Here is a 26,305-nt window from a genome sequence, read left to right as displayed (position 1 = left end):
AGAGAACAATTTCGTGAGTAAATAGCTGCTTGTGACAACCCTGAATTTGCTCTCTGTCTTTGCAAAATGCTGTTTCTCACCTGGGAACTTCACTATTGGTAAATCACAGCAACCCTTTCCATAGAATTGTGTCATACCTTGACAATTTAAAATAATAGAGGTTTGCATTCCCCAGTTTACCTTCTAAGATAACATGAGTTTTAGAGCTTCCAAGAGTATAAATTATGAAGTATCACCTGGAGGTGGGGAAGCCTCAGAGAGAAAAGTACACACCAATATTCTCAGTTACCCCTCCCAAGCAGCATCTCTGGATGTACAGTGCAATAAGCAGTGCAATAAACTCTAAATTGTCTTTTAATGCAAGCATGCATCTGTTGAAAGCCATTTATATTAAACTTAGGGGGCATTCTGTCAATTGGCAATGCAGGGTAGTGTGTATCAGATTTATCATTTAAATTATGTTACATCTAGGCTAATATTAGAATCTCAGTAGTTTACATTTCCTTTGCAAGTGATAATGTGGGGGAAAAGGCTCCGAGAAGTATTAAATGGCAAATGGAAGCCACTCTGATAACAATCATTTTTAACAGATAAGCCACAAAATAGATACTTTACAGTTGTATGATCTGTAGATTAGTAGGAATGACTGTAGGTGTATGTGCTTAGCATTTATCTTTATAGGTACATGGGTATCAGGTTGATTCCTGAAGAAGAATGTCAACAGTGGTATGATATTGAGATAAGAGCATGTTACCTGGATCCAAAGCACTTAGAAATTAACCCATCTCTGATCATACTATCTTTTTTCTTTTATTTTGAGTAAATCTTCAAAGTCTCTGAGTCTATTTCAGTATCCATAAAATTGAATAATATACCTGCCCTTCGTATCTAGTGTGTTTTGTATCATGAAATTAGGTAATATAGTTACAAGATGGGTAAGACACGGTACTGAGTCACAAGATTAGGGGGATGGGCAGGGGACAGACAAGCAAATAGGAATTTCTCTAGTCCAGGAAGAGTTATAAAAGAGGTTGTATTGGTAACTGTAATAATTTATATAAATCTTTCTCACTGAACAAGATTCTCGAAATCAAGAATCATGCATAATCCACTATATAATCACCAGAAACTAGTTTAGGCTAAGTGCATAAAACAGGAACAAAAAGCATTCTTGAGGAATGAATGATTCTTGAGCCATCCAGATTGGACAAAACATGTAGCCCAGGAAAGGTAAAGCTAGTCAGAGAACCAAATACTGTAGGTAGGCAGATAAGGGTCTTAAGTGATTAAATGAGATCATACTTCTAATGTACCTAACAAACTATCTGGCATGGAGTTAAAGAAATAACACAATCATATGTTGTATGATATAGGGAGTGGGAACCATCAAGACATCCACTCACCTAAAATATCACTTCCTCAGCCTTACTTATTGGTTGGTTGAAATTCCCACCATTAGATATTCACACTGGTAACTGAGAAATTATATCCCCAGAAATATTCTCTGAAATGTTAAAGTGCTGAGAAAGATAAAACTTTTAAACTATGCTGAATACCTAACACTCTCCTGTTAAATAAATTTTGATACCAGCAAGCTTAATATCAGAACTCAATGGTCTGAGTTGTAGGAGGGTAGCTTGGTAAGAAGGGAAGAAAGAGGGAAAGGTCTGTAGCCTAGAGCCCTGTTGTTGAGAGCTGGACCCATTAGGCTAGACCCTGGGGTGACCATTGAATTCTCTCTTCAGCCAGAGGAAAACTTGATGCCATTGACTGAGCTCAGCACTCAGTGAAGTTCTGAAAAGTGGAGATTGGACGCTGATTGCAATCTTCACCTAGCTGTGGGCTAGTCTTGGCTGTTTCTGCATAAATCTGCCAAAAAAGCAGAGAAAGGGCAGAGAAACTTCCTGTGCTGAACTCCCTTCCCTATCCTCCTGTAAGAAATGATAAATAAGCCTAAGAATACATCAAAAGAGGAGTTTCAATAGGAGTTAAAATAGCCACATCTATACCTTTCCTTTCCTGCTCCTAAGTTGCTAGGAGAGGACATCAGTTATGAACTGGTAGAGTTGGTATGGGGCAGGAAGTAAATATGAGAAGCTTTGTAGACCACTTTGATTATGCACTTCCCCTTCCAGCCCGAGTGTCACTCATTTTGGCATTCTTGTGGAGGAAAAGCTGTCAGGCTAAATCTTGCAAGGGAAATGTTGAAACAAAAATATCAGCATGAATCTTAAATATTGAATAGAAGTCAAATACTGGTCATGGAGATTGCTAAGCAAATCTAAGGAACAAAACTCCAAAGTCCACAGTAGAGACAAGTCCTTCACTTTTCTGTTTAAAATATAAGATTTAGCAGTTTGTGTTTATTTTTCAGTATTACAGAATAATTCATTTCATTTATGTTTGCAGCAGATACGTGAATGGTGCAAATTGCTTATAACAATTTGCCATGGAGATCTTATTATCCCAATTAAGTGTCTGTTTAGTTAGCACATTCTGCAGCCAGCTATTCGTGTAAGGCCTGGTGGTATTTCATGGTATGTTGGTCAATAACCCCTGTCCCCAGCCTAATTGCCTAGGGGATATATTCTGACTCCCAGCCAGAGGTTGGCTTTGGAAGTATAAAGTTATGTTTGTTAAATGCAAGCCTCATGATCTCTGGAAAAGCGTTAGCAATAATCTTCCTGCCCATTGCACAAATTCCTCCTTGTAAATGCCAGTGATCATGGTGTACACAAGCATATGCTCCAATCCCAGGATTCTACTTGAAAACGAAACTTCCTGCTAGGTTCTAAAGCCTCCCTCTCTGCTTTAATGTTAGCATTTTGTTAAAGTAAATGGAATTAGAACTAAAAATAAATCAGCTTAATCACACATTAATTACAGTTTTTCATGAGTACAATGACGATTTTTCATTTTTACATGAAACAATGGAAAAATGAATGTGTTAATTCACAGCCAGATTGAAGACTTTAAAAAAATGTTTAATTTTTATTCTGAACACTTGTCTATGTTACTTATAAATAAATCTTTTTTTAGATGACTCATCTATGAGTCTAAATTGGAATGATAAATGTTCTCTAACATTGTTTATTCGAAAGTGAAAAAATTCATATTATGCCTGTGTGCACACACACATAAATATACTCACTTTTTATAGTGTTTGAAATTCAAGTGTAAATGCATCTAATTCATCTCCCAATGCAGTATATCAACATGAATAGATGTGGATTCATATTTTCTTACTATAGCTCTCAGCTGAGTAAAATTTATTTTTATTGTGAGAAAATAATCAATCAAAATAATTACTAAGAGTAAGTTTTCTAGTATTTACTAGAGTTAAAATTTTATGACCACAAATCTGATTCTTCAAAAATAAAAGTCTGGCTGAGAGTGAAGATTCCCCTAACTGCTACAATTGACAAAGAATCAGCTGTCTTTTGGGTTATTTTGAAATTCATATTGGATTTGCTGTCATTCTGAAAAGTGAATTCATGTAACAAACTTGCTTATCTGCCATATTTTTTTATCACACCTTAAGAAGAGAGTAAATATATACTTGAATAGTAGTAACTTAAATCAACTGAAAAAACCTTTGCATTTAATTTAATTGTTAACACAACAAAAAAAAAATGTTTCAGGGCTGCTGTATAAGGCTGTGCAGCTTGCATACTGTTTAAAGATGACTAGTTGATGTGCTGGGTGGGAGTTGAAATCTAGCCTGTTCTCAACTGACAAGTCTTTGCCCCGAGGGCTGTTATCTACCATAGGGGGATAACTTTTCTAATTCTCAGAAAAATATTTGAACTAGCAGGGCTCTGCATTTTAATCCAAGTTTAGTTTTCAGTATTAAAGTTATCCTCTGAGATTATATCTTTATAGTTAAACTAGAACAACTATTTGAAAGAAGTAACCAGTAGAATAGATCTGACAAATTTGACTGATTTTTCCCCCTATTGAGTTGACTGCATTGACTTAAATCATATCTTTCTCATAAGGAAGTAAGATTGGTCCAGAAAAATTCAACCAGTATTAAGAGATTCTATTTTCATTTTTATCCCTCATACTCTACCCCTCAAAAATGTCTATATTGAGCTAAAATCTGTCTTTTCTTATTTTCTTCTATTAGTTCAAGATATACCTGCTAAGATGGCACAGAATTATTACAAATCTCTCTCTCTCTTATATGACATATCTTTGACTCTCTGGAGATAACTGTCGGCTACACACTTCTTTCTTCTTTCCAGCCCAAGTCTTCTTCAGACTTTTTCCATTTCTCAGATGGCTGAGTGTTAACTTTCCTTAATCTGGACATCATACCTCCCATTAATGCATCTTGTGTTTGCTGCTCTGTCACTGTTCTCATGTCTTTTCCACATGAAGAAATGTCTCAGGTCTCACCTGTAATTGATTTTTTAAGTTCCTTGTACAGTACTTTAAATAACTTAGTTAAATTTCATGTCGATTTTAACATTTTCAGCAGGTTGAGATAATTTTGAAAGTGCAGACTTTAATAAAACCATTGGTAAATGCAAACAAGTTGGTTGTTTTTCCGGTGAATTAACAGATTGCTATACTCATACTTCTGCATCCAAAATGAATACTCAGCATTTTAAAGTATTTAAAATTATTGCTACTGCTCTTCCTAAAGATTTCCCAGGGCCAGATCTTGTAAGCTTTTAAAGCATTAGGTCATATGCTACTTATAACACACCTATTATTATTCCCATTTTGCTGATAAATAAATGAGACTTTGAGAAAAAAGATGACTTGTTTACATAGGTAGAAAATAACATAGCTAAGTGCAAACCTAGGTTGGTGTAACACCCAAGCTTAATTAGCCACTATATTCTGCTGCCAGAGTTTGATGAGCCTCACTTTTTGCAAAGTATAGGCTTCTCCTACCATAAAAGCAGTTCAGTGTATGAAAAGGATAAGACGTATATTTAGCTTTCGTCACAAATGCACATGCCCTTCTGTATCTGGTTTGGTCATGTTCTTAACTTAAAAGCAAGGGAAGGAAAAAACTCAAAACGATTCAGAAAAGTGATCTATCCAAGCTATTAGACCTGCTCTACTTAAGGATAAATGACTCTTCTCACTTGACTGAAAACACAGGATGTTTTCTACTCCAAGCCTTTTTGCCGCAGTTTCCACAACTGAATTTGATCCTGAAAAGGAAAGTACTGTTTCTTCTTCTGTTGATTTTAAGTTATTAGTCTAACTAGAAAGACTATTATAATTCTCAGGATTGCTATTGGTTACCTAAAAGACTTAATGTTTTTTTCTTGGTGTTTCATTTCTTTTATGAGTTAACCAGGAAAATTTTGAACATCCAAGAAAGTATTTAAGTGCTGGCAAGATCAGCCCTCAGTGTTGATGTGAAGCAGGTGTAGTTTACATTTAGGGGTCACTAACTTCATATGAAAATAATTTCCCTGTTTTCTATAAGTCTGACCACCTTGCCTTCATGCAAGCCATATAGCTGTTCTTATACCTTTTTATGTTAAAACTCAGAAAGAAAAGTGCACAGTAAGGAGTTTTGGAGATGCTATTTGGGATATTTACATGTTGGGGACTTAAAAACCTTGTGTTATCTTGATGTAAAAATTGTTGTTGTTAACTGCATAAAAACGAAGCATATTGAGTTCAGAGAGTTTCCCAATCTACTTCAAGCTCCTTATTTTATAGATGAGGAAACCACATCCCAGAAAACTTAAGTGACTTGCTCAAGTTCACATAGATAGGGGGATAAATTTGAGTGAGAAGACTTTTGTGGTATCCCTGAAACCATACCACAATAAATCACTTTGTTCTTGCTTAGAAACACATATATTTATCATTTGGTCATAGGTAATATATCTTTTCATTTGTAGATGAAAGTGTCTCGTGATAGATACAGAATGTTTTTTAAACCTTGCTTATGCTTCTGTCTTCTGTCTGATAGACAATGAGTATAATTAATAAAAAATGATAAAAATAATAAATAGTATAGTAGAAAATATTAGTTGAGATCACTTACTATAAAATGCTAGGGACTAAGATGTTATATTACTAACATTTGATCCTAAAAATAACTCCATGAGATTGGTAAAATTATCATGCTTATTTAGAGATGAGGAAATTGAGGTATAGGAAGTAAATTGCCTTAAGTTACACAGCTAGTGTTGGCAGAGTCAAGAACTCAAATCCAGAATCTGGATTTAGGTTCTGTGCTTTACACTATACTATACACTCTGCCTCTGATAGAGGACTCATCCAGCTAGTTTTTCACTAAGGGATCAACTGGTACGAGTGTACATATGTACATATTATGTATGATATCCATGTTATGGATCGTATTGTGTTAATGTATGTGCAAAGGAGCCTTTGTGTGAGCAACAAAAAGTTTTCAGAAAAAATGATTGAGTTTCAGCAAGATTTTTACTCTAATGGGATTAACTTAATAGGCACAGAGTTTGTTGAGATAACTGAAGAACACAGGAGTGAGTAGTGGGTGGAGGGGATAAATACTCTATGTTTTAATGATTATAATTAAAGTAAGTTATAAGGTTTGCACCAACCATTTATTTATTTTAAAAGAACTATCCTATGTCTTAACACGGTATTTGCTTATCAAAACTGTCAATCCATAAACCAAGCAGGCAGCAGTTTAGAAAACTTAAGACAGAGAGAGAAAAGGGTGAAAATTGGCATATTCTTTAGCTCTTCCACCCGCCAATTTGAATAGAGAAATGAAAAGGTGTAAGTGATGCTTTTGGTCAAGAATGTAAAGTGACAGTTTTGTTCCCTAACCTTCTCATGACCAATGTTCCACAGGCCACCACTCCCATCTCCCGTTTGAAATTACTGAGACCTTTTTAAAAGATATGGCTATTCTTCATTTCAAAAGGAAATCTTAAAATTACAGGAGGAAAAGGAATTTGGGCAGTGATTCTTCTTGCCTTTAAGAACAAGTACCCTAAAACCAAGGGTGAGGAAATAATACTGTTTCCTTCAAGTAGTTTTAGCCAGGAAGTTTGTGTGCAGGAAAACCTGTTTCAAAGTTTATAATTGACTTCTTTTTAGGTTGAAGACACATTTGGTTTATTTGTTATTAAATAAGACTATGTTTTGTTTTCCAAGCATTTATGCCATTAATGTTTTAACACAATAACATGTCTAATATATTTAGAAAATAAATGCCTAATACAATATGAGTCTTGGCATATTTAGGGTGTTGCTAAGTATCCAGAAATTGGAAAGGCTGCTCTTCTAATGGCATCCTGTGATTCACTTTAGCCAGCAAGCTTTTATATGATTAACATTTATACTGAAACTTGGTTAGATTCTATATATTCCCTATAAACATACAGAATAAACATTCTTTACAATGGTGAAAGGGGAGAGACTAGTTTTAGAAGAAAAATTAGACACTTGCTGTCAGTTAATTTTAGCCTTGCACCTCCATTTCTTATAAAAAATTCAGAATATGGCAGTGCATTCAGAGATATCAAATAAAGTTCAAACTGTTTAAACTTAATATGCATCATATTACATCAGATCAAATCTCTAGTTATTTCTTCAATCAACATTTATGATATGCCGATATTTTAAAAAAGATCCAAGAAATAGAATGAAGCTTTGGTTTTGCTACAAATGTATCACCTGTATATGTTGTAAATATGAGACTAGCAGATATTTAGCATAGAATTGTGTCAGTCAAACCATCGTCAGCATATTAACACTCTTTTTTTTAAATTAGAAAATGGAACTGAGGTGGCATTTTTATTATGACATCTTTTGAGATTGACATGTTTGTGCTGAGATACATTTAGAACAATTTCATAGTGTAAATAGGATAATTTACTTTCAGATGAAGTCTCTTTTAGAAGACTTTTTTTCCCATAAATCTAAGAACTACAAAGGGATATTTGATAACACCTTTTTGAGGATGGAGAAGGCAATGAAATACTAAATTGTTAAAAGTTACAGTTTAGAAATACGTATCTGCTTTATTTGTTGTTATGATTAGAGAGGAATGGATTGAATTAATCTTTGAAACAGAATTGTAGCAAAATATCTAAGTGTCAAGCATCAACTTCATTAAAAGAACCCATTTGTTGTCTTTTGTTCTCTTTTCCTTTTAAAAAAGATAAATGCCTCTCCATCTTATTTTATTATCAAACTTCTGTTTAGAGTCCAGTATTTGCAAATTTGCAGGTTAAGAAAATAAACTATAATAGAGATGACATATTTGAGAATGTATGAATTTATCTCTTTGCAATCTAGGTTTTTATTCCATTCCCTAGATTATTTCTTTAAATAACAACAAAAAAAGGTTTTTTCAAGTCCATAGACCTACAAAATTACAGTTAATCAGTTTTTCCCACTATTTTATTTGCAATCTCTCTTATTCTCTTAAATTGTAAAGAAAAGAAACAACAGTAATGACTTGAATCTACAATGTAAATTAATCTGTAGATTATGCAAATAATATTGTTGTATCTTTAATTTCTAAACTGACTACTCTTTAGGAAAAACAATTGGATAACAAACACTTCCCAAGCATCTAGAGACTGATAAGAATAGCTGCCCTGTTACTCATTTCAAACCAGTGGAGTTGTTTCAAAACTGCATCCGCCGATGTGCATTTTTAAAAACAAAATTTCAAAATGGCCTAATTTTTGAAGCTAAATAGTAGTAAAAATGAAAGAACTACTCCCTTCCTTACCATTGGTTTGCAATTCAGCACCAGTTTCCTAAAGTTCGTCAAAACAAAGGGAGAAAATAAAAAGTGACAGAAAGAAAAACGGATATACAAAAAGAAATATATTGAAAAAGAAGCAAGGGAGAAAATGAAAGTGAAAGCTAGTCATGTAAAGATGGAGAGACTGAGCTCTGGAAACTGGTCACATAAATAATCATGAAATGAAAAGTTTCAGATTTGTATGAAGTAAAAAAAAAGAAAAAAAAAAAAACTACTTAGAGAAAGGCCAACAGGCCAGACTAAATAATCCTCGACTTACCGTCCAATTCTGAATCCCATATTAGCTGCAGAGATTTTAATGTAAATATGCCATTACACTGTCATTACAGTGATCAGGCTTCATGGCTCACAGGTCACATCTCAGCCACTGTTAATTTTGCAGGCAAAAGCTTTTTTTCTCTTGAAATGTTAATAACTTTCTATTAGTTAATGTAGCGTGACTAAAATTCAGATTAGATATAATTCATTTTAATATCTGTGACTGGCTATCCTGATCATTTAGCAATGGTTTCCAGCTGAATACAAGATGCTAAATTGGACTCATTTGCATAGCCCTGTTAAAGCAATGCCATTCTAGAAATGTAGGCATCTTCAAATTAATTTAAAAGATTTTTTTCTCCTGGTTTTGCTAGTAGGATAAAATCTTTGGTTGGCAACTAACTGAAGTCACCATCAGTTGAAAACACTTTCTTTTCTGCCCACCCACCCATCCCCCAAGGAAAAAGGAAACCAAAACACTAGTCAGGAGTATTAATTGGTGAGTACAAAAGATATCCAGTGTCTCAGAACATAGAAAGGGCTTAATTTAAAAGGTGCTACACAAACCTGAGCTATTGACAAGGTTTGTAACAACCGCATGTTGATGAACAGTTAGTTCCACTATTGCAAAATTGTTTTTATCTCTATTATTTAGAATCAAAGTATAATTATCTGTCCAGTGTATGGAGTTTGTTGAACTAGACGGATAAGATTTGCTGCTTACCTGAGGAAGCCTGATCCAGGGATGAAAATACTGTTATTACTTATAGACTGAGTGTTTTTTCTCCTCCTTTGCATATGCAACACCCATTAAAGCTAATGGAAAACACAGAGGATACATTCTTGCAACAAGGAGAGACTAGACCTCTGAATTATCAATGCCAGTGGGTAGATGCTTATGGAAGCAGTTCAATAAATGCACCTATGGAAGGGATTAGGGAATTAAGAAACTTGTAACTGTTACCTATTTTTTAAAATTTATTTTATTTGGAAATTAATTTTCCTTTTAATTAAATGCAAACATTTAAAAATATTATTACTTCCTATTTGTTCACAGGTATCATAAACTTTGTGAAAGGTATATGTAAATAATTTTATGTAAGTGAAAGGTTCCATTCAGGGATCCTAAAAGGATTTCTAGAAAGTTAAAACTTAAATAAATGAATTTTAAATATTTTTTCTTGATATGACTAACTTAAAAAATCAGTATTTGAAATGTTCATGTTCTTTTACGAATTTATTTAATCATTATCTTTTCACTTAAATAAACATATTTGGCTTGAAGAACTCACATTGTTAGTCTTTTTGGAATGTAATTTTGAGGAATGAGGGTATAATTATTTTCATCCCCAAAGGAAAAATAGGTCTCAGATACTAAAAACTAATATTTTCCAAGGTTTCTTTTTATTGAATTTCATCATGTCTAGGACATTAGAGAAAATACGTGAGTTGGAAAACATCTCTTTATGGTTAGACTTTACTGCCTCTTTCCCTCTTTCTCATCTTCCTTTTCCTTTTTACCGTGGGGCAAAATATTAGATTCTTGTACTTCTGCTTACAATATGAGAAGTTAAAGATTATTTTGTCATTCCTCTTGCACTCCCCACCCCCAGGAATTTTGTGAGAATTAGTACGGTTTGGGGCCATTCTATATTTGGGAGAGATGGAGAAACTTCAAAGAAAAAAAAATAAAAATAAATTCTAGTGGAAATTTTGAATAAATGCAGAATGACAAATTTACTCCCTTTAAAATTTATAAGTGATAATTTAAAATTATATAGTTCATGTTGAAAATTAGTCACTTAGGCATTATTTACAAGGTGCCAACCAAATAATAAGCTAAGGTAATGACTGGCTATTAAGTAATTGAGTAGCTAGACTGCCAGCTCATGAAAACAACTACTTGCTCTATTTGGGTGATTCCTTCAGGAGTCAATGGTTAATGTAGACTAAAAGCTTTATTGGAAGCTTTCATCTCTCAGTCTATAAAGACTATCAAATATAAAAATGCTCCTCTGGACCCTGTTTCTCTACCAAGTTCTCCCTCTCCTTCCTTTCACAGCTGTGCTTCTTGAAAGAGTGATTATCACCACTTCCTCCCTTCTCCTCACTCCTCAACACACGTCCTTCCTTCTAATCCTAAATGCACTGCAGTCTTACTTCCTTTCTTCCCATCCATCTGCCAACTCACTGAAACTGCACATGACCTACTGTTGACCAAATCCTGTCCTCATCAGTGCCCCTCTTTCCAATCCAGGCAGTCTGTTCAGTCAGTCATTTGGTCAACTGATATTTAATCAGCATCAACTCTGACCTAGGCTCTATAATAGGTTCCCGAGGCTATATAAACATACTCATGGTTCTAAAGGCCTGGATACGTAGATGTTGAAGAAGTATCCCTCTTGATTTTGAAATAGCACCTCTATTCTGTTCACACTTTCTTAGCCATCTTATCTATTTGTAAGGTGATACCTATCAGCTTTGTTTATGTCTTCTAAAACTATGGTTTGATTTGGGCCTCTTTCTTGCCAGTCATAGCTAAATATCTGTTGTCAGCTGGCCATCTTCAACAGATTATTCCAGACTCAGATCAAAATAACAGTGCGCAAACTGGTTCCTTTTCCTTTGCCTACCATAACCCGGTTCAGAACAGTAACATCTACCTGGGCATCCAAATCAAAACCTGGGAGTCATCCTAGACATAGTAAGTCTATGCATTCAACTGGTCACCAAGTGTTATTAATTATGCCTCTTTCAGAAGTTTCTAATTTGACTCTATCCCCCTATCCATCTTACCTCATCCTGTCAGATCTTTATAATTTCTGAAGGAGAACTATCTTCACTATTCTTACTTGTTTTCATAGGCTACTTCCACTCCAATATATCGTCACAGCCTGAGTTCTATTTCCACAGTATAATTCTCATTGCTTTTTACCCCCCAACCCCCTTAAAATAATTCAGAGCCTCCCCATCACTCAGGTTCAGAAGTCTCTGTCTGCATCCCCCAATGATTGGCCTCTGACTGGTTCTCTAGCCAGATGTCTGCATTATTCCCCCTTGCACTCCATACCTCAACCTGGAAAATTATTCCTATCCCTGGGGAGAATCATGCTGTTGCTTGCTTCTGTGCCTTTGTTCATACTTTTCCTTTTCTGAACACTTTTCCCTACTTCTTGCCCATCCTGGAAATTTTTACTCATTCTTCATTATTCAGCTCAATTGTTATCTTTTCTAGCAAACCCTTCCGTGCTCCCCAACTGTATTTTCATATATGGTTAAATACTTAAACACTTGTACACCAGTGTTAACTTGCTCATATCTTGAATGTACTAAAGTGAGATTATATATATAGTGAGCGCCCAGATGATAGGGGCAGGAACTGGCACAGACTAGGTCATTTATACATACTTTTTAATTAATAAATAAATAGTAAGTGTGCCTTTCCTATGTCAAGCATCCAGCCTTTGTAAAACCAATTCCCAATCTATTTTGTCTCCCTGAATTTTCATTTCATCAAAAGCATCCTTGTCTGACCTTTGAGCATGAAATCTCACAGGATCCTAAGAAAAAACTTCACTTTAAAGGTAAAATTTCAAATACTTTCTCATCTTCCTTCATCACTTCTAGCTTTCCCTAAAGTCACCTAGAATTCCCACTATATGTATATATATATATTTCCCTGGGACATTAGATACATCCATTTAGAGTAAAGACACTTGGTAATTAGCCTGAAAAGGATCTTTCCTAAATATAACTTCATTTATAATGGTGTGGGGGCAGGGAATCAAAACTAGATCTCAAATCCTTGTTCTTTGGTAGATTTCTTCCATTTAAAAAATTATTTTAAAACAGAATTGTATGGACCCAATTTTAAAACTTCAAAATCTATTTTGATCCCTGGGTTGAGTTACTCTTGTGGACAATTTTTCATTCAGTACCATCAATCCTCCAAGACAAGAGAGAAACGAACCTCTTCCTTCTATTATTCAGATGTCCTAGCTACAGTATACAAATGCAGTAGTATAAATATGAGGTTGCACAAATATGAAGCAAATATAAAGGTGTAATCTTAATCCTTAAGCCCAAAAGGCAAACCTTAAGTAACAAAGCACTTTGAAAACAAAAGTGAACCTGCAGTTGTTTTTTCTATTACTTAAGTCTAGTGACCTTTCACTTAGGCACTTAACATGGATTAAAATGAGAAAAATTGGTTAAATGGTGATTGACTATTTTAATAAGGTGAATGTCTTCTAAATTCAGAGAACTACATGACCTCACAACTGTCATATAAGATTATCTCATCACTTCTGTGTAGTTATCATATTAATTATCTGATTTTTTTTAACTTTTCTTCTGGATTTTGTATATCTTAAATATGAAAACATAAATATATCCATCAGTATTGCTATTAAAATATTTTCTCACTTGTCACTATTTCAAATTGCTGTGTTCTTATTAAACAGGTCATTAGACATACCTTGTACAGGCTTTCATATATGTACTTTTAATCAACTGACCACTTTTCTTCATGTTAATACATTAATTGCATTTTAAAGCATTTTCACAATTAAGTGAGAATAATATTGGAAATGTCAGGATCACAAGAAATAAACTTGGTGTCAAAATGGTATTCCCTTTGATCTGACTTTGTTGGGGTAAACACCTTTGGGGGATGAATGGTGACAGGATTAAATATCTGATTAATTAGGGGTTATATGGAAACTGGGTTATGGGGAGGTAAATATTGCAAAGATGGTGGGGGGTTGGGAATAGATTCAAAGAAAGGCATTCTATGAAACAAACTTATGTGAAATAGTTAGAGTAAAATTCAGTTAACTACGTGGAGGAAATCAATGTATGGGACAGAGCCTTTGGAAAAGACTTTATGGAGGCCTTGAAGGTTTTTAATAACGAGAGAGGAAGAAAGAGTATATTCAGGAATGTGGAACAATATAAGCAAAGGGTAATATTGGAATGAGCAGAGAGGTTCAGAAAAGCTTCATTTCACAGGTCTTATGTTAGACAGGATGGGAATGATAATAAGAGGTCTGTAATGTAAACAGAGAAATCTAGACATGAAATAACAAGCACTATGGAGCCACCAGAGATTTCTAAGGAGAGTGATAATATGAGGAAATGACAGCCATATATAAAATGGAGGTTGTATTAATTATCTATTGTTGTGTAACAAATTACCTCCAAACTTAGCAGCTTGGAACAATATTCATTTACTATCTCACAGTTGCTGAGTGTCGGAAATCTGGAAGCATCCTGCCTGGAGGGTTCTGGCTTAAGTTCTTTTGCAAGGTTGCAATAAAGCTCTCATCTAGGGCTGTAGGCAGGATGTAGCCTTGCTGGAGCTACAAAATCCACTTCCAAGCTCAGTCATACAGTTGTTGGCAGGCCTCAGTTTCTCATGACTGTTGACTGGAGACTTACATTCCTTGCTACTTAGGCTCTACATGGGCTGCCTGAAAGTTTTCATAACATGGCAGCTGTGGTTTATGACAGAGTGAATGATCAGTGAAAGAGAAAACAAGAAAGCAAGAGAAAGTATCCCCAAGATGGATGCTGCAGTCTTTTTATAACCTAATAATGGAAGTTGCATGACCAACCCTCTTAATACATGGGAAGGCACTACACAAGTGAGTGAGTACCCTTGGGATCATTGGTGACCAACTTGAAGACTTGCTACCACAGTGGCAGATTTACGGAGGCCAGACAAGAAGCTATTTTAATCATCCAGTCAGATATGATGAAGGCATGTCAATGAGCATGGAAAGAAAAGGACAAATTCTTAAACTATTTAGGAGAAAAAAATATTGGATAATAGTGAATTTGGTGAAGTTAACATAGCAAAGGCTGACTTCAGTGTTTTGAACTTGGAAAATTATAGGAGTGATATGCTAAAATTGGGCAGTATAGAAGTGGTATAATTTTTACTGTGAAGATAGTTTATTAAGTTTGAGGTGGCGGTTATCTACCCATGTGAAGATACTCTATTTACAGACATAGGCATGCATTTGGAATGACTATAATGGAACACTGGAGAGATACAGGCAGAGTTATGACAAAATATCTATATTACCATAAGTTATTGAACTGAATTTGGCCAGAGGCATAGGATTTCAGAAGAAATATTATTGGTAGTGTACATTATTCACATAGTAGATGCTCAATATTAATTTAATTGACTTGTCCTTCAAGGGAAATATAGTTTTCCCTCCTTCTTTCCTCCCTTCCTCCCTTCCTTCCTTCTTTCTTCCTTCCTCCCTCTCTCCCTCTCCCCCTTTCCCTTCTTCCTTCTGCTTCCCCTTCCCTCTCCTTCACCTCCTCCTTTCTCTACAATATGTTTTTTGTTTTGTTTTGTTTTGTTTTGTTTTTGTTTTCTCTATGGAGAAAATAATTACAATAGCTCTAATCCTGAGTTGGGAAGATCCTGTTGCAGAGTTATCATTGAGCACTGCTCATTTTAATAATTTGTTCATTTTAAGCCCCAGTGCTTAAGAAAATGATGGAATAAAGAAAAATATTCTGAGATGGCTCTAAGAAATAAATACAGAAATTCAGGTTACTGTTTCCTAATCCCATGTGTTCAATTTTGATGTGATAAAAATCTGGTAAAAATGAGTTACCTGTAAGTGTATGCAGATTGAATTTTTTTTCAACATCCATTTACAAGATCCTTATAATATATTCATCATCATCAGATTTAAAAAGAGAAAAGATCTCTTAATTTTATGCCCCCATACACTCACTTTTTGTCAAAAGTGCAAAAAGAGTAGGAGAAACAATGGAAGTTTTTTTTTTTTTTTTCACATTTTCTTTTCAGGTGAGAAAATTCTTTCTTCACATTGGCTAACGAGATCAAATATGTTTCACAGGTTACATATTTAAGATGATCCTTTAAATTTAAAACCTCATTAATACATGAAATAATGGATAGTCCTCTTGTGCATCTCCAACTTGTTGAATTTTAGAAGTTTAAACATTAAGAGTAAGCATGAGATTCATCACTTGTTAGTTCATCATGGGAAACTGGTAGGCCTAGGCTCTTTGCTCTGGGAAAAATAAATGTGATATGATAATGCAAATTAAAACAAAAAACAAATGGAAACAAGTATTCACCAAAAATATTTTTGCTCAGTTTTTTCCCTAAGTCAAATATGATTCTAAAATCTTAGTTTACATAATCCTGCCATGAAATAGCCAGGGTGATTTTAATAAAAGAATGAGATTATATAATGCCCTGTTTCAAATCATGCAATGACTCTCCCTTTTCCTTAGAATAAAATCAGATTTTTTATTTTACCCTGCAAGACCCTGCAAGACCAAACCCCTTCTTAATTTTCCAACATCATCACTAACCACTGTCCTCATCTTTAACTGGACTTCAGTTATACTGGATTCCTTTCAGTTCATAGACCAAGATAAGTGCTTTCCCACCATTCCGAGTATGTATATGCTACATTCTATGCCTGGAAGACTTTGCTCCCAGTTTTTACTAGCATGTCTCCATCTCATTTTTCAAGTCTCAGCTTAAATAATACCTTCTGACATCAAATTTCCTTGACTTTAGTAATTCCTCTCTTCAACTCACACATTTATATTGCCTATCAGAGCATCTTTATGGGACTTTTATTCAGCTTGTAGTTTTATAGTGTATATATATGCACTTGTAAACATAAATATGCATTCATAAACATATGTAGACACACAAAAATATGTGTAGCTGTATGCGTGTATATAAATGTATGCAATATATATGTATATATGTGTGCTTATGCTTTGTTAAGGAAATATATTTTCCAAAAGTACACAAATCTTAAATGTACACCCATTGTAAGTGCTCAATGAATTTTTACAAAGTGATCACTCCATGAACATGCTCTAGTAACTTCCATCCAGATAAAGGATAGAACTATCTGCATGCTAGCCAGCCTTGCTTGAGGCTGCTGTCACTCAATACCCAACCCTTAATCCCCCACCCAAAAAGATAGTGTCTTTATGACTTCTATCAAATAGATTATCATTACCTCTTTTTGAACTTTATGTATGTATGTACTATTTTCTGCCTAAATTATTTCACTCAATATTTTGTTATGAAATTCATCTATTTGTTATATTTAAAAGTAGTTTGTTCATTCCCATTGCTGCATAGTTTTTCCATTATACCATACATTACAATTTATTTATCCACCCTAGTCTTGATGAATAATGATGCCTGAATATTCTTGTGTATGTATTTTGGTGCACATATGGATGCCACTTATGGGGGGAATGGAAATTCTAGGCATAGGATATGCACATGCTTAGCTTTTGTAGATACTGGCAACAGTTTTCCAAGCTGGTTGCACTAATTTATACTTGTCTCAGTAGCGTAAGAGTTCCAGTTGTTCTCTTTGTTTGCCAATACTTGGCATTGGTTTCCATTTTAATTTTAGATTTCCTGGTGTATGTATTGTCATGTTATTTTTGTTTAAATTTGCATTACTTTGATGACTAATAATAGTAAAGATTTTTCTTACGTGTATTGGCTCTTTAGAGATCTCCTTTTTGGAAAAGTCTATTCAAGCCTTTTTCCAATTTTTAATTTGGTTGTCTTTTTCTGATGGATATGTATATTCTATACACTTATCCTTTGTTAGATATAAATAATTACATATATATTATCTTTCACTTGAAGATTTGTCTTTTCACTCTCAATGGTGTGTTTGATAATCAGTAGTTTTAAATTTTAATTAAATCCAAAACGATCTTTCCTTTATGGTTATTGCCTTTATGTCCTATTTAAGAATTTATCTAGGTAAAAAAGATGTTCTCCTCTACTATTTTTTAGTAACTTTCTTGCTCTCCTAGTTCTGTGATTCATCTAGAATATATTTTTGGTATTGTGAAGTAAGGGCCAATATATATATATTTTTTATATACATATCTAATTGTTTCTGAATTATCCTTCCCCTCTGCTCTGAAATGTAAATCATGACCATAAACATGTGCATGTTTTTCCAGACTATACTCTGTGCCATTGTTCCAATAACAAACATTCAATTATTATATCTTTAAACTAAGCTTGATGTCTGATAATATAGAAACATAAATCCTCAGCCTTGTTTTACTTCAAGATTGTCTTTGCAATTCTTGGCCCTTTTAATTTCCTTAAAGAGCAACTTGTGAATTCTCACATAATAACCCATTGAATTTTGATGGGATTGTATTAAATCTACAGTTTAATTTTGGGGAGAATTGGTATCTTTTCAATATTGACTTGTCCAATCCATGAACATGATATATTCCTGTATTTGGTGGTGCGGATGGGGGGTCCTACTTCAGTTTCTGTCAGAAATGCTTCGCAGATTTTGGCATAGAGGACCTACATATGTATTGTTATATTTGTTGCTAAGCTATTGATATTTGTGATACTCTTATAAATGGCATAACTTTTAAATTTAAATTTATAATTATATTTTATCTGTTTGATCTATATTGACTTTGTATCCAGTGACCTCACTAACTACATTTATTAGTTCTAATGGTTTATCTGCAGATTCCTTTGAATTCTAGCAGCATAATCATGTCATTTTTTAATAATGACAGCTTTATTTTTTTCCTTTCCAGTGTTGTCACATTTATTTCTTTTTCTTGCCTTATTGCATTGCTAAGGACCTCAGTACAATGTCAAAAAATAAAATTGGTAACTTATTTCTGATCTCAGAAGGAAAACTTTCAGTATTTCATCGTTATGTCCAATATTTATTATGGAGTTTTACCTTTTGGTTTTAGTATATATTTTTATGTGATAGAGGAAATTTCTTTTCTATTATAAACTAATCTTGCATTTTAGGAATAATTTCAACATAGTGGAAATGTATATATAATTGTATTTGATTTGCAAATATTTTGCTTAGGATTTTTGCATCTATGTTTATGAAGAAAGTTATCCTATAAATTTGTTTTCTTAAATATCAAAGTTACATCTGCTTCATTAAGAGGGTTAGGATATATTCCTTTTTTTTTCTGGAAAAGTTTGTGTAAACATTTTTCTTATTTTTTTCTTAAAATGTTTGGGAGAAATTATTGGTGAAACTATTTAGGTTGGAGATTGTTTTATAGGAAGATATTTAATTATATAGTCAATTTGTTTAAATATTTATATAACTCTTCAAACTTTCCCTTTCTCCTTTTCAGTTATGTTAAGTAAGTTTTTAATGTAATTTTATTGTGATGTATTCACATACCATGCAGTCATCCAAAGTGTACAATCAGTTGTTCACAGTATCATCATATAGTTGTGCATTTATCACCACAATCAATTTTTGAACATTTTCATTACTTAAAAATAAAAATAAAATGAAAAGTAAAAAAGAACATTGAAAACATCCCATTCCTTCCACCCCCCCCACCCACCCATTATTCATTTACATTTTGTCCCCATTTTTCTACTCATCTGTCTATACACTGGATAAAGAGAGTGTGAGCCACAAGGTTTTCACAATCACATGTTCACATGGTATAAATTATTTAGTTATACAATTGTCTTTAAGAATCCAGGGTACTGGATTACAGTTCGGCAGTTTCAGGTATTTCCTCCTAGCTGTCCCAATACACTAAAAAGTAAAAAGGGATATCTATATAATGCATGAGAATAACCTCCAGAATGACCTCTTGACTCCATTTGAAATCTCTCAGTCACTGAAACTTTCTTTTGTTTCATTTCTCTTACCCCTTTTGGTCAAGAAGAAGACTTTCTCAATCCCATGATGCCAGGTTCAGGCTCAACCCCAGGAGTTATGTCTCATTTTGCCAGGGAGATTTACACCCCTGGGAGCCATGTCCCACGTAGGGGGTGAGCAGTGAGCTCACTTAGAGAATTGGTTTAGAGAAAGAGGCCATTTCTGAGCAACAAAAGAGGTTCTCTGGGGGTGACTTTTAGGCATGAATTATAAGTAGGCTTAGCCTCTTCTTTGCAGTAACAAGCTTCATAAAGGCAAGCCCCAAGATCGAGGGCTCAATCTTCTAAATTGCTAGTCCCCAGTGCTTGCAAGAATATCAGGAATTCCCCAGGTGGGAAAGTTTAATATTTCCATATTTTCCCCAGTCCCTCAAGGTGGCTTTGCAGATAATTTTTTATTCTCTGCCCATATTACTCTGGGGTGCATCAGGACTTCACACTAACCTGTACAAACCAACTAGATCTCACTCCCTATTCAAGTTTCCATATGTTGCAGCCCAAGAGGGCTATGCCAGTCCAGAGGCCAAAGAAGACAACAAGTATTTTCTGATACATGAACTTTTATTCAGGGCTTACTTACAGGGTGAGAAGTCTTGGAGAGATCACGATGGCTCTCTCAGGCCGGGCAGGCATCGCATTCTCAGGGAAGACGACCGAGCAATGCAAAAAGGACAGAAAGCCTTTTACAAGGGTTTAAGACAAAGGCCTTCCTAAGGGTGTGGGGAGCATAGATGCAGGAATAGGTCATTCTGACCTGGGGGGTGGTGCAGGAAGGGCTAGAATAACACTTGAACAAATACATTTTGCTCTTTCTGTGAGACTAAGAGCCTCTGACTTCCTGCCTGCTTGCATAAAGTTACATTTTAAGGTCAATTTTACCCTTTTTCTCTTTACTGTCTTAGAAAGACAATAGGTTAAACATTTAGCTGCCTAGGTCATGCAGACTGCTGTGCACCAAAGATCTGCAGGCCTGTTTTGCTCAGGCCATGGGTTGCCACACCATACAATTATGGTGTTTGAATAAATTGACCATACAAGTTAAAGTTTATAGTTGCTACATAAAATATAGATTCACACCAAATAAACATCTCTTCCTTTGTTCTCACACAGGAGTTGTAGTTCTAAAACATAGTCAATATCATCTTTTACCTTTTAGTCTGATTTACCTTGGTCCTAACCAAATCATTTTGTTCATAACTCTAATTGAAGTCTGATCCCTTTTTCAGCTTCTTTAACAGTTGCTGTAAAAATATGGAATACTTCACGAACTTACGTGTCATCCTTGTGCAGGGACCATCCTAATCTTCTCTGTATCGTTCCAATTTTAGTATGTGTGCTGTCAAAGAGAGCACTAAGTAAGATTTTTAAACAGCTTTATTGAGGTATGCCATAACATTCACTCATTGTCATTGAACAATTTAGTGATTTCAATAAATGTATACTGTTCTGCAACTATAACCACATTTGAGTTTTGGAAAATTTCCATGAATCCAAAACATTCCCTCATTCCTGTTTACATTTAATTCCTCCTCCCATCCCCAGCCACCAGCAACTACTCATCTGCTTTCTGACTGTGGATTTGACATTTCTAGAATTTGACAAAAATAGAATCATACAGTATGTAATATTTTGCATTTGGCTTTTGCTTAGCAAAAATGTTTTGAGATTCATTTGTGTTGTAACATGCATTAATGGTAGTTGTTTTTAATTGCTGAGTAGTGTTCCATTGACTGGATATATCACATTTGTTTATCCATTCACCAGTTCATGGACATTTGAATTGTTTCCAATTAGTGGCTATTATGAATAATTCTGCAGTGAACATTTACTTAAGATGTGTTTGTGTGGACATAAGTTTTCATTTTTCTTAGATAGATTTGTATGTTATATTTATGATTAATGTTTAAAGAAGCCATCCAAAATGGCTTTAACATTTTACTTTCTACCAATGTGCGTAAGGGTTTCAGTTTCTCTATATTGTTGTTGACACTTATTCTTGTCTGCCTTTTTCATTGTAGCCATTCTAGGGGGCATGCAAGTGGTATTTCATTTTGGTTTTAATTTGTATTTTCTTAATAACTAATGATGTTGATGTTTTCATCTGTAGTTTAGGCATTCGTATATCTTCTTTGATGACATTCTATTCCAATCTTTTAACTCTTTTAAAATATTTTAAGTCTTTTTAAACCTCTGGGTTTCTTATTTCTATTGAGTTGTAAGACTTCTTTATGTATTCTGAATACAAAGATCTATGATTTGCAAATATTTTATCCCAGTCTGTGTTGGATTTTCATTTTCTTAATGGTGTCTTTTGAAGTGCAAAAAGCTATTACTTTCAATGAAGTCCAATTTATGAGCATCTTTCTTTTATGGCTTATACTTTTGAAATCATCTGCAAGAACTCAGCCCATACCAAGTTCATGAAGATTTTCTTCTATGTTTTATTTTTTTAGTTTAATAACAAATATTTGGGCAGTGCTTTTTTATCCTGTCAGACAATAATTGCCTTCATTGTAGTGTTTAGAACTTTCACACTTAATGTAAGTAGAGTTATTGTTGGATTTACCTCTGCCATTTTCCTGTTTGTTTTCTATATATCTCTTATATTTATTGTTTCTTGATTGCTAATTGATTTCCTATGTTAATAAATATTTTGATGTGCCGTTTTAATACCTCTGCTGACCTTTCACTGTATTTTATTTATCTACTTAATCATTGCATCTTAACTATTACAATCTACTTCAGATTAATATTAAAGTAATTCTGAAAACAGAAAATTTGCCTCTTTCCCTTCACCTTCCTTTGTGTTTTTATTGACATATATATTATTATACATAATTTATTGTAATTATTGCTTTATACAGTTGTATATCTTTTAAATAAATTAAGAAGAGAAATAAGAAAATTTATATTTATAGGGTCTTATAGATTCTTCTATATTAACCTATATATTTCCACTTCTGATGATCTTTATTTGTTCCAGTGGATTCAAATTGTTGATTAGTGTCACTTCTTTCAGCCTGAAGAGCTTCATTTACTATTTCTTGTAGGTCTTTTAGTAGCAAATTCTCTCAATGTTTGTTTCCTAGGGATGTCTTTATTTCACCTTTATTTTTTTAAATAAGGTTTTAATTTTAAGGTAGTTTTATATTTATAGAAAAATTGCAAATATAGTACAGAAAATTCCTTATACCCCCACATTGAGTTTTCCCTATTATTGACATCTTGCATTACATAAGTATGGTACATTTGTCACAATTAATAAACCATTATTGAGGCATATTATTAACTGAATCCATACTTTATTCACATTTCCTCAGTTTTTCCCTTCTGTAATTTTTCTGTTCCAGGATACCATTCATCTCTTTTGCTTATGACGGTTTCTCAGACTGTCCTTGTTATTGATGACCCTGACATTTTGAGGATTACTGGGCAGGTATTTTGTAGAATGTCCTTCAATTGCAAGAAGTCTGATAAAGTCACTGTACACAGCCCACACTTAAGGAGTAGGAAGATATGTCCCACCTTCTTGGGAATGGAGTATATACATAAATTATATAGGATTCTTATACATAAGAATTTGTTTATTCTCCCTCATTCATATATTTATTCAGTCATTTGTTTATATCCAGTGTGAATGCATGGATGTTTATTTTATACTTTGGGTTATAATCCAGTACTGCTTTATTTGATTGCTCAAATTGTTTTAGTTTTGGCATTGGGAACTTGTTTAATTAGCTCCTGGTGTCCCTATGACATACCTCCATCATTGTGGAGCCCTTTCTTTTTTCTTTTCTTTTCTTTTCTTTTCTTTTCTTTTCTTTTCTTTTTTTTTCCTTCCTTCCTTCCTTCCTTCCTTCCTTCCTTCCTTCCTTCCTTCCTTTCTCTCTCTCTCTCTTTCTCTTCTCCCCCTTCCTCTCTCTCTCTTCATCTCCTCCCCACCATGTCTTTTTTCTTTTCTTTATCTTTCTTTTACTTACCAGCCCTACAGGATGTTTGAGGATAATCTTGTATATTTCTGCCTCAGTTCTGTAAGCAGAAATATATCCAAAGAGGCCTTACCTTTGTTTCTGAAGGACAACTTTACTAGATATAGACTTATTGGTTACCAGCTAATTTTCTTTCAGCACTTTGAATGCAATTCCACTGCCTTCTGGCATTCATTGTTTCTGATGAGAAGTCAGAAGTTGATTGTATTGATGTCCCCCTGTATGTGATTATTGGTTTTTCTCTTAATGCTTTCAAGCATTTCTCTTTGTCTCAATAGTTTGAAAGTGATATGATTACATGTGGATTTCCTTTTATTTATTCTTCTTGGGATTCATTGAGCTTCTTGGATGTGTATTTTAATACTTTGCTTCAAATTTTGAAAATTTTCTGCCATTATTTCTTCAAATATTGTTCTGCCCTTTTATTTCTCTCTTCTCTACTTGAACTCCAATCACACATATCTATGTATGCTTTGTTTTGTCCCAGAGAGCTCTCTAAGACAGTGTTCATTTTTTTCAGTAATTTTTTTCTTTTTATTCTTCCAGTTGGAAAATTAGAAAATTGGAACATCCATCTTCAAATTCAGTGATTCTTCTTACTTCTTGAATATGCTATCGAGCTATGCTATGAAATTTTCATTTCAGTTATTGAACTGAATATTTAAGTTCAGAATTTCCATTCTTTTTTATTATAGTTTTGTATCCTTATTGAGACTCTCTATTTGTTTATTCATTGTCATTATATATTCCTTTAATCCCTTAAACCTAGTGTTCCTTCAGTTCTTTGAACATATTTATAATGATTGTTTTCAATTTTTTTTTTTTTTTTTGGTCTAATCCAATAATTGGGAATAGCCAGAGACTGTTTTATTGATTATGGGTCACACTTCCTGTTTTGTTTGTTTTTTCTTTTGCATGTCTCCTAATTTTTTTGTTGAGAAAAGGACATTAGATAGAATATGTGATAGCAACTCAGTTTTCCAGTATAATTCAGTATATATATATTTAAACTTCCATGGTGACTTCTTCCTTGGTTTATTTACTGTATAATTGCCTAATTTCTAATTTGGGGGATTTTTCTAGTATATTTTTGTGATTTTTATATAGTTTAATTTCACTATGCTCAGAGTATAATTGTTGGGAGTTTCTTTTTATCCCAGCACAAAATAAATTTGTTAAATATTCCAAGTACACTTGGAAAAATGTGTATTCTGTCATTTCAGAAATCCTGTATATATTTATTTTTTGTTTTCCTGTTCTATAATCTACTGAAAGAGTAAATCTCAAAGTATGATTATGGAGTTTTCTATTCCTCCTTTTCTTTTCTTTTTTTTTTTGTTTGTTTTATAATATTGAGGATTTACTATTTGTGCATACAAAATTTGAGTTGTTATATTTTCACATTGAAGTGTTTCTTTTAATCTTTATTAATACCTCTTGTTTTAAATCTACTTTCCCTGATATTAGCATAGTTAATATTTGTTTTGGTTTGTTTTGTGTGGTGTTTTTTAAAGAAGTCCTTTTATTTAAACCTTTCTGTTCCTTTATATAAACACATGGCATATAGTTGGATTCAGTTTTTGATTTTTAAGGCATAAATATTGTCCATTTATATTCAAAGTAATTACTGATTTTGGGGGGGTGTTTAAATATGCTACGTATTGCTTTCTATTTTCCTATTTTGGTTTTTTTTCTTTCTTGTATTTTGATTTTTTTATACCAATCAAGTAGTTTTATTATTCAATTTTTATTTCATTTCTTCCCTTTTTATTAATCAAGTAGTTTTATTATTCAGTTTTTTCCCCTTAACTTTTTATTTATACATTTTTATAGATCTCTTAGTAGTTATTTAAAATGTTGTAACATGCATACTTAAATGACTAGAATCTACCTTAAATTATTACCTAAGGCACTTATATTTCTACTTGTATTGTAAGGATTACAGCATCTTTTGTCATATAGTCGGCAAACTGTATCCCATGGGCCATATCCTGCCCATTACCTGTTTTTTTTTAATGACCTGTGAGCTGAGAATGACTTTTACATTTGTAAATGGTTGAAAAACATTCAAAAGACACATAATATATCACGATGTGAAAATTATATGAAATTAAAATTTCAGTGTCCATAAATAAAGTTTTATGGAAAAAACATCTGTACTCATTCATTACATCTTATCTATGGCTGTTTTCTCATACAGTGTCAGAGTATCATTGAAATGGAGACCATATATGGTGCTGTTATCACTTTGCACTGCTGCCTTGTGCACTATAGCTTGCAGTGATGCAATTATAACTCCACAGAGTTTTGAGTGCCCCACATATTGCTGTACCGCAACATTGTATTTCATTTTTTATATCAGTGCATAGCCAACGTCAAAACAAACAAAAAAAGTGAAAAATGACCATTGTATGTCATGCTCTCAGATATAGTAAAGTATGGATTATTTTCTTATCAAATAAGATGGCAAATCATTGTATTTTTTATGTAATGATAAATACAATTTCCCAGACTAAGCACTCATTATCATATTCACAACTCACAAGAAAGCAGCAGTAAGAAAATTAGAAAATTTAA

General features: G+C 33.6%; 1 non-coding gene across 1 annotated transcript; it reads right to left on the bottom strand.

Annotated features, from left to right (window-relative positions):
- Positions 1–20,984: 20,984 nt before the first annotated feature.
- On the bottom strand, positions 20,985–21,091 carry LOC119545060. The gene has a single exon (XR_005219037.1). It is a non-coding gene; the product is annotated as a U6 spliceosomal RNA (small nuclear RNA).
- Between the last annotated feature and the right edge of the window lie 5,214 nt (positions 21,092–26,305).

This window comes from Choloepus didactylus, chromosome 9 (genome assembly GCF_015220235.1).
Source record: "Choloepus didactylus isolate mChoDid1 chromosome 9, mChoDid1.pri, whole genome shotgun sequence".
Taxonomy (NCBI): Eukaryota; Metazoa; Chordata; class Mammalia; order Pilosa; family Megalonychidae; genus Choloepus; species Choloepus didactylus.
Note: the sequence above shows the minus strand (reverse complement) of the source record. Positions and strands in the feature narration are given on the sequence as shown.